Below are 9,033 nucleotides of genomic sequence, written 5' to 3'. Positions count from 1 at the left end.
TAACCCAGCGGCGGGGCGCCGGGATAGGAGATGTCGTTGCAGGTGTTGGCGCGATCGGCGCAGGATGATCCTGCACCGCCTCCACGATCTCCCCGTTGCCGTCGGGGCCGATGATCCAGGTCATGGATCCGACCGTGAAGATCTGGCCTGGCTCGGGAAGGGCCATGGAGCTAAAAAAGGTGACCATCTAGTTCACCATGAATTCAGCACGCACACCCCCTACCTGGCGCGCCACTGTCGATGAAATCTAGTCGGTAGTCTACTGAGGGGTATGCCCACGGTAGTAGATGAATCAGTGGATGTGCGCATGAGGGAATCAGACAGTGACACAAAACGCAAGAGACAGCGATTAGGCAGGTTCATGCCGCCAACTTGGCGTAATACCCTACGTCCTGTGTCTTTTAGTGGGTTGTATTGCGTATGATCAGATGATAACGAGGGAGGTCCCTACCCGCCTTATATAGCTCGGGGGGTAGGGTTACAGATCGGTTGTTTCTATCCTGTTCGATTTACAAGATAGGAAGTTACAGATATTACAGGATCTAGCATATTCGAGCGGGTTTCCTAGATCACCGAGGATCTTCACGCAGTCTTGCGAGGCATGCCGACCTGTGCCGTGCTTCACGCGGCGTCGTCTTGTAAGCTAGGCCTCCACTAGTAGCACGATCCATGCGCAGTCTTTGTGGATTAGGCCTCCCCTGGCAACTCGGCCCATGTACAACCCTGTGGGTATCGGAGATCATACCCCCACACTCCTCCCATCTAAAACAATCAGATTACTACTGTTATCAAACTTAAGTATGCCTGAAGTATCTTGTAATGGATTGTTCCTATTGGCAACCCATACAACTCTTCTTTCTGAAACATCGTTGTGCCATATACCAACATATCGCTTGCTGAAAGCTCCAGGGCTAAAGAAACCGAGCACAAAATTTTTGCTCGTGGACACTAGTGTCTGCCCATCTGAAATTGACTGGTTCTGAAAGATGATATCTGTTCTTGCCGTGGGAGCTGACAAACATCTTGTTGCTAATACAGATAGAATCAACAGATCAACAAGCACGCAGTTCCTCCATAAGCTTATTTTCCCAAACATGGGTATTTCCAAGCATCAAATCAAACTAGGCAAATTGCAAACTAAAATAGTGAGTGGGAGGGAGAAATGGAGAGATAGATCTTATGGTAGAATGATTAGTAGAAGAGTGCATAAACATATCTTCATACCACTCTGAACTTCTCCAAATAAGTGAAATGCCTTCTGGAATTGCTGCTGTGGGTGTAGAGCAATTGTTCCAGCAGATATCTCCAACACTATTCGAGTCGCGGTCTCCTCGCATTGCACAGGCGAGGGTAAGGTTTGTCGCTGACACTCTTCTCTAGACCCTGCATAGAGCGGGAGCTCTCTGCACTAGGTACGCCCTTTAGATATCTCCAGCACTATGAACATTCAAGCTGCCAATTTTGACCAATTCCATTGGAAACTTATGAAGCTATTTTCCAATTGCCAGTCAACGGCAGCAGTCGATGCTTGAAAGCGTGACTCAAATAATACAGTAGATACTCACTGCAGATGTTGACACACACGACACAAATAATTGGGCAAGCAGTCCTTCCAGCTGAGACCGAAAAAAAAACACAGGGAAATAACAAAATCGAAGGTAAAATAGGTAATCCTTGCTTCTCTCTGGATCAAATTTGAGTACGCTTGCAGGTAGTACAAGGAGGAGACAAATTTGTGCACCCAAAAGAATCACCGCAAGGAAAAACAGATCAGTCATGCTAGAACTTTGAAACAATAGCTGGATTCGATCGGTAAGTGGCCGAATCACCACCGCTGTCCAAGTTGAGAAATTTGTCTCCCTGTGGATCAGAATCCAAAACATCCACCTCATACCGGGTGTACGAGACTCCATTGTCTGGAGATGGACAGCTGACGGCACTTACTCCACCAGGTCAGCTTATAGGATAATTCAGAGGTTCCTATGGGGGCTTCCGGAGCGACCTCATCTAGAAAGCTCATGCAGAGAACAAGTGCAAAGTGTTCGCTTGGATACTAGTGAGAGAAAAATCCTCACGGCGGATAACCTGCAGAAGAGAGGATGACCCCATCAAGACCACTGCGCTTTGTGCAACAGACCGCTTGAGACAGGACTGCACTTGTCGCTACTTTGCCCATTCGGCGTAGCAGTATGGAGCCTCATTCTATCATGGGAGCACTTCGATGCCCAGTCGATCCTACCATCTTAGACCAATCCATTTAAGCTCATGGTGGGAGGAGGCCGAAACCAAGATAACTAAGAGGGGAAGAAAACGTTTCAACGGAATGGTGATCTTCACATTATGGAATCTATGAAAGGAGAGGAATAGAATATTTTTCAACAATGCTTACGAATCGGCAATCCAAGTGGCTTCTAGAGTCAAAGGGGATATTAAGCAAAGGAAGAGGGCATTAACTTGGAGGGGGTAATCAACAAAGAAAATCTATAATCATTTATTTTTCTCTCCGAGGTGGGCGTGCCCCCTCCACCTGTACATAAACTTCTATTTCCACCCTTAATTAAAAAGTAGAGCTCCTGCGGTTGCGTTAAAAAAAAATACTGCAAAATGTCATTACTTCGTGGTGGCAACTAGTCTGGCATGGACTCAGTGATGAGTCAATGCTGATCGGCTGCACGACTGGCTGACCGAGAAAGGACGCCGAGGGCCTTGGCTTGCCCCAACTCACAAGGAGCCTGTAGGCCCATATTGGTTTGTGAAGTTTGTGGCGGAAGAAGGATGGTCCAGCTGGCTAAGCCGCACTGGATGTACTAAACTCTAGAGCCGGTCCGGGCGAGCGAAAGATGTTGGGCATTCTACTGGAACGAATGGATAGACTGGAAGTCCCATATTTCTTTGAAAGAAAAAAGAAAAAAGTGCAAGTCCCCTAAGCTCCATTTAAAATAGCTATACATTTTTTTTGAGAAGTCAAACTTCTATGAGTTTGGTTAAATTTAGAGAAAACATCGTTAACATATGTGTCCTATTTTATTATTAATTTAGTGTTATTTATTACATATTATAAATAAATATTAGTATGCTAGTGGACATGCACGTGTGACACGCACTTGACTATGATTTTTTTGAATTAATAATAATAACTTTCTATATCGTATACTAACAGGATTAAAAAAACAAAGTTTTGCTGTTCAATATAAACTTCATAAAAAATGTTGTCAATATCACTCGTATAACAGGGGATCATCTAACTCAATCTAACCTGCCCTGCCAAATTTAAAGAACTTGGAATTGTACTGTTCCTGTAGCATTAGTTGCAGAAATAGACTTTAGACAATATGATAGTAAAAGTTTTTGAAAAAGTACAGTTCTCACTTGAAATAGAACCAGTGTTATATTTTACTATTTTACCAAAATAATTCAGAATTTTTGTACAATTTGCCCAAGGGGTTGGTACATATTTATAGGGAGAAAAACTTTCCACATCTACATCAACTAGCAATATGATACTAATTGATATTGCACCCTCCATATTTAATAATGGACCTAAATAATCATTAAAGCCCATTAGTAAATAAATGCATGGGCCTTTGAGATTTATTAGAATTATTGCACATGGGCTTTGAGAGTTGGTTGGAAAATGAAATATATTATTTATTTTCGGAATTAATTAATTTCATGAATAAAATAATTCTAGAAAAAGTCCAGAATTGATATTTAAGCCACGAAAAATACTCCGAGACCTCCGAAAATTTGGAGAAAATTTTCAGAGACACTTTGGAACATGATGAACCCAAATAAAGTATTTGGAGCTCATGAAAAGATTGTTGAAACTTGAAACATAAAGATTAAGGTAAAGGAGGTAGGAATTAAATTCCAGAAAGAAGCTGAAAAATTCCTAGAGATAGATATTCGTCTCCTAAATGTATTTTAAAAAAACATACATTTTGCACATAGAAACATAAGGTGCGACCAGCATGAATGCAACAAACACGTTTCTACCTTAAGATCAATTTTAATCAAATAAAAATTTATTATTTTCCAATGTTTTCATGAGCATAAAAATACAAAATTAAATTATTTTAGCTCTATTTCAAGAGAAACAAATTTTAGAGTGTTACATCTGTCTGGATTTGTGTTAGGAATAAATTTCCAGCTGGTTGAAATCAATTTGAATCGCCGTCTCTCCCAGACAGTGAGAAACTTGGCTAGCTCCAACATCGTAGTAACCGTGTTATGAAATAATGGTTATGATGAACATAGAATTACTACACCGGCTATGGTTACTATTGTATGTTACTAAATGATATACCACATGTTTGGCACAGGTTAGTTGGTAATCTAGAGATGAATAGCTATAATTAACTTGATGACCAAACTATAACTGTATACTTGAATTGGTAAGCTTTTTATTCAAATTATTGTCAAGTTAGCTCCACTTATAAAGCCTTGCATAATCCTTGGAGTCACTTGATTTTTAGTTTATGATAGGTAAGACTAGTTGAGTACCTTCTCATATTCAGGTTTTATTTCCATTGTTGCAGATGGTATAGTTTATCATGGCTATTGTAAGAATTGCTTCTGTTCTGCCGTGGATGAGGAGTGAGCCCTAGGCAGACATCTCATTAATACTTCTCATATGCTTTTGTGGATGTGATCATGAGCTGTCACTGTATTTGAACTATGAGGGCAGATGTTAGTTTTAAACTTTAATTTGCTTTCGCTACTATTTTACTGAACTTGGTTTGTAATAACCTTAATTCATACTCTGATGGTGAACTGTATTTGTGAACTTTATATAACGTGTGACATGTATGTTGAGTCATGTACGATCTTAGTTGTATGTTTACTCGACGAACTACCGGGTTTATATGGGCTCAAGTATGACAGTGCGATCGCTTATGGGCTGTCATTATACTTGTGCTCTTATAAATTAGTTGGTTCTGCTATAGACTTCGCAGAACAAAATCATCAATTGCTTAGGTAAATTAACTTATCTTCCCTCTTAAGATGATATTTAACTTCTAATTCAATTCCTTTCTTGTAGTCATCGACTATTGCATATCAATCTGCTTTGGGTGCCGAACTACTGTCCCAAGCACTTAAATCAACATCTGCTAATCTTTCATCGGCTAATCCTTCTAAGGAGCCAATTATAATTAAAGCAACTGATGTCTCTAACAGATACCAGACAACAGAAGATGAGAACCTCTCTACTTCACCATCTGTACTACCAAGGTATCTCCTTAAGCCTTCAATCTCATATAGTCCTCACTCTTCTCTGATCCTTTTATTTTATCAGACACCACCTAGGAAAACATCTCCACAAGAACAAAGATCTGACAACTCACCAGTTGAAGAGGACCTTGTTGACACTAATACTCAAACTGTCGATTCTCCAGCTCGACAAACAATCGATGGTAAGAAATTCATATGCTTATTTTATCCTTCTATAGCAATCATAAACTGAAAAGCTTCTTGATGCCTGTAGACACTAGCATTGAAAGTCTAGAGCCGATTCAACCAGATGTTGAAAAGGATGTTGGCACATCATCAACTATTCCTTCTACTCAGCCAGGATCTCTTTTAGAAAAGGTATTGTCTCCCTCTCACCATCCATCTCATTGTTAAGTCATTTGCTATTTCTAATAAGACTCCTTTTGTTCACATATAGGCACTTAACTCTACAGCTTTGAGCTATTCTTTCAACTTTGAGGAATATATAGATAAAAGCAAGATAAGGTCATCAGCCATTTCTTCTCAAGAAATCTTATCAGATGAGACCAATAATTAGCTAAAAGACATACTGCCAATGCTCGAGAGGAACATAGCCAATTTAGTCTAGGATGCAGATCCAATGAGAAGAATCTTCTTAGCCATTAAGTATGATATGCCCCCAAATTTTGCTAAAGCCTTGATACCTCTATCCAACATCGAAGATCAAGCTCCCAAGGTAAAAAAGGCTCAAAGAAACCTGACTGGCCATGAAGCTTTGGTGGCTAAGAAGAACTCTAACAAGCAAGAAGATAAAGAATTAGCACAATTGATCGATAATCTGAAGAATTCTTCTTCCAAAATTGAACCAGAACTGACTAAGCTGAGAATTAGGCGTGCTGAGCTCGAACAGGAACTAGAAAGTGTGAAAGCCGCCGTTGACCATCATGAGTCTAACTTGACACAGATCCCCAAGGCCATCAAACAGAAGAAACAAGAGATGTTGACCAAGGTTAAGGAAGGCAACTATTTGCAGCAGTCTTGAGAGCATTCCTGGATCAGCCAAAGAAGACAAACAACAAACTACAGAAGTTGATGCTGTTCAACTGAAAGCACTAAGAGCAATTCATAATGCTCTTTACTTGTAATATATGTTCTAGCATCTGTAGTATATATTCTATGTAAACCTAATGATAATTGTACTCTTTTTATTGGTCTACTATACTTCTTGGTTTGGCTAGAATAGCCAATTTAAATTAGTCGATTCTTGATTCTGACTTTACTCTGACTTAACTGAATCTAAACATGGCCCTTATTGCAAAAACCCTTCAAATTCCTTCTCAGTTATCAACACCTCGTTCCCCTTATTATTAGCGAAGCGACGCTTTCCCTTCCATTAATTGGGGTTGCTTCCACATGTTCCAAGACATCTACCATCTTGCCTTCATGGCTATGAATACCAGCCAAGGGCCTCAGCCTCAAACACATCTGTATCTAAAACTGTTTCTCATTCTCTCGCCTCTTTCTACCTTCAAGAACCCTATAGCGGATTCTTCTTCCCCTCTCAAGATCCAAACTGAAACCCATGGTTGGCAAAGACAACCACGGCAAGCACGCAGCGAAGGAGGTCCCGAAGCAGAACATGTCGATAAGCCAGCACCTCCGCCGCATGAGGTAAGATCAAACACCTTCTATTCATGAAAATGAATTGTCTTCTAACTTGTTTACAGGTTCATCCTAAATGATAGACTCCAACCTCTTCCTCCCAGGGCTGATGGGCCCTCCAATGCTGCACCTGCCGCCGCCCCTATGCTAGACTCATCGTCAGACTCCTCTGACTCATACACCGATGATGATGCCCATTGCTTCCTCTGGGAGTGGAGGGCTGCAAAGGACTCTTATTCTGAGGCAACTCAGGAAAACAATCAGCTTGAGATCCGTCTCGAGGCCTCCCAAGCCGTCCTCCTCACCATAGAAGAGGAAGCCAACGCCACTTGGGCGAGGTTGGCCGAGTCCGATGCCATGGTGGTGGGTAAGCCTAGTTCTAAGAAAACCCTAATTCTTATCTTCACTACCCCTTTCTTGACAATCTTCTTGCCTCTTCGATTGCTAGCCCTGACGGTACAGTTGGAAAACCTCCAACTAGCGACGAATGCAGCTACAACGGCTGTCAATGCCTAGGGCCCTCTGCTCATCAACCGTCTGCACAACATCCCAGCGCGCACCCATGGTGTTCATCACGACGTAGCGGTGGCTCTGGCCACGACGCTAATCTAGACCGGGCACAACCTCCGCACCATGGAGCCGAGCTTCCCAATGGACGATGATCCCAACATGCACCAGGAGCTGATTAAGGATTTCGACGATGCCATGATGGCCATGTGGATATCACACCAGCCCAAGATGTTGTGAACAAGGTGTTCGATTAGTTTGTACTAGGATCAAACGATGAACGAATAAAGTTTTTGCCTTTTCCTTATGAATTCATCTCTGAAACTACCATAATATGAATCATGATTGTTCTTGTGTGTGTTTTTACTCTATAGGTGATACATATCATATCGGCTTTTACCCCTTCGATTTAATTTTTTTTGAACTAAAGGCGATACCCTCCTGGTACCGGCTATTAGAGCCGATGACTAAACAAATCGGCTATCAAGTATTAATCCAAACGCTAGGATAATACTTCTTTAGAAATTTTCCATTGATTGTTCTATCAAACCCCTCTTCTCCTTCTAACGTTTCCAAAATATAAGCATTGTCAGACGCACAACATTTAATATGATAAGGACCTTCCCAATTAGGCGACCATTTGCCAAACTTGTTGTCTTTAGACCCAATCGATAATATTACTTTTCAAACCAACTCTCCTTCGCAAAACTGTTTGTTCTTGACCTTTTTATTATAATGCCTTGCAATCCTTAATTTATTAGCCTCAATATTTTCAAGAGCGCCTAGCCAATGACAACTTAAGTCCTCCAAATCATCCATCATAAGGTTTTATAGACTTCGGCTATCAAATCATTTTGTAATGTAACACATCTTGATACAGTTTGAATCTCCCAAGGAAGAACTATATTATACCCATATACTAACTCATAAGGTGATGATTTAATCGATCCATGGCAAGCCATCCTATATGCCCACAATGCTTCATTAAGTGTCAGGTACCACTTCTGATGAGGACATCACTCCTTTGGATGTACCTGCTGATCCTCCAACCATCATGCAAGGTCCAATGACCCGGGCTCGAATGCGCCAACTCAATTTAGAGGTGAGCTCGTTCTTAAGCGATCCTTTTTATACTTTTGAGAATAGACTACTACCTAATGATGTTATCTTACTTAGGAAGATTGGAGAGAGTCATGAAGGACTTAGAGGATGTGGTGGAGGCAAAGATGACCAGCAAGGATGTCCAACAGGAACCAGAGGCCCAGTCCAACATGATTTCGAGTCTGCCTCGGCCTCTAGGACCAGTCTTCCTTAAACTGGTCACCCAGGACGCATCTGGACTTCGTTTTCGACGATCCACATATGGATGGAAAGCTAATTTGATAAGGAAGCCAATCCAAGTGGTCTCACATCAAAAGCTCTTCATAATCAATGGGAATCATCGAAACAATTCAGCATCCAGAATCTACCAGGGTGCTACGACACCATCTTTTGGTCCATTGGACCGTGTATCGTGTTTGGGCCCATTAGGGGGCGCGTCCAGAGTAGGCGATGACCCTAAGACCTTTATAATCATACACCACCACCATTATTAGGTTTTGGGTTTTGCTTAGATTATTCTGTCAAGAATAGTTTCGCCGTTCATTGGTTTGT

This window comes from Miscanthus floridulus, chromosome 5 (genome assembly GCF_019320115.1).
Source record: "Miscanthus floridulus cultivar M001 chromosome 5, ASM1932011v1, whole genome shotgun sequence".
NCBI lineage: Eukaryota > Viridiplantae > Streptophyta > Magnoliopsida > Poales > Poaceae > Miscanthus > Miscanthus floridulus.
Note: the sequence above shows the minus strand (reverse complement) of the source record.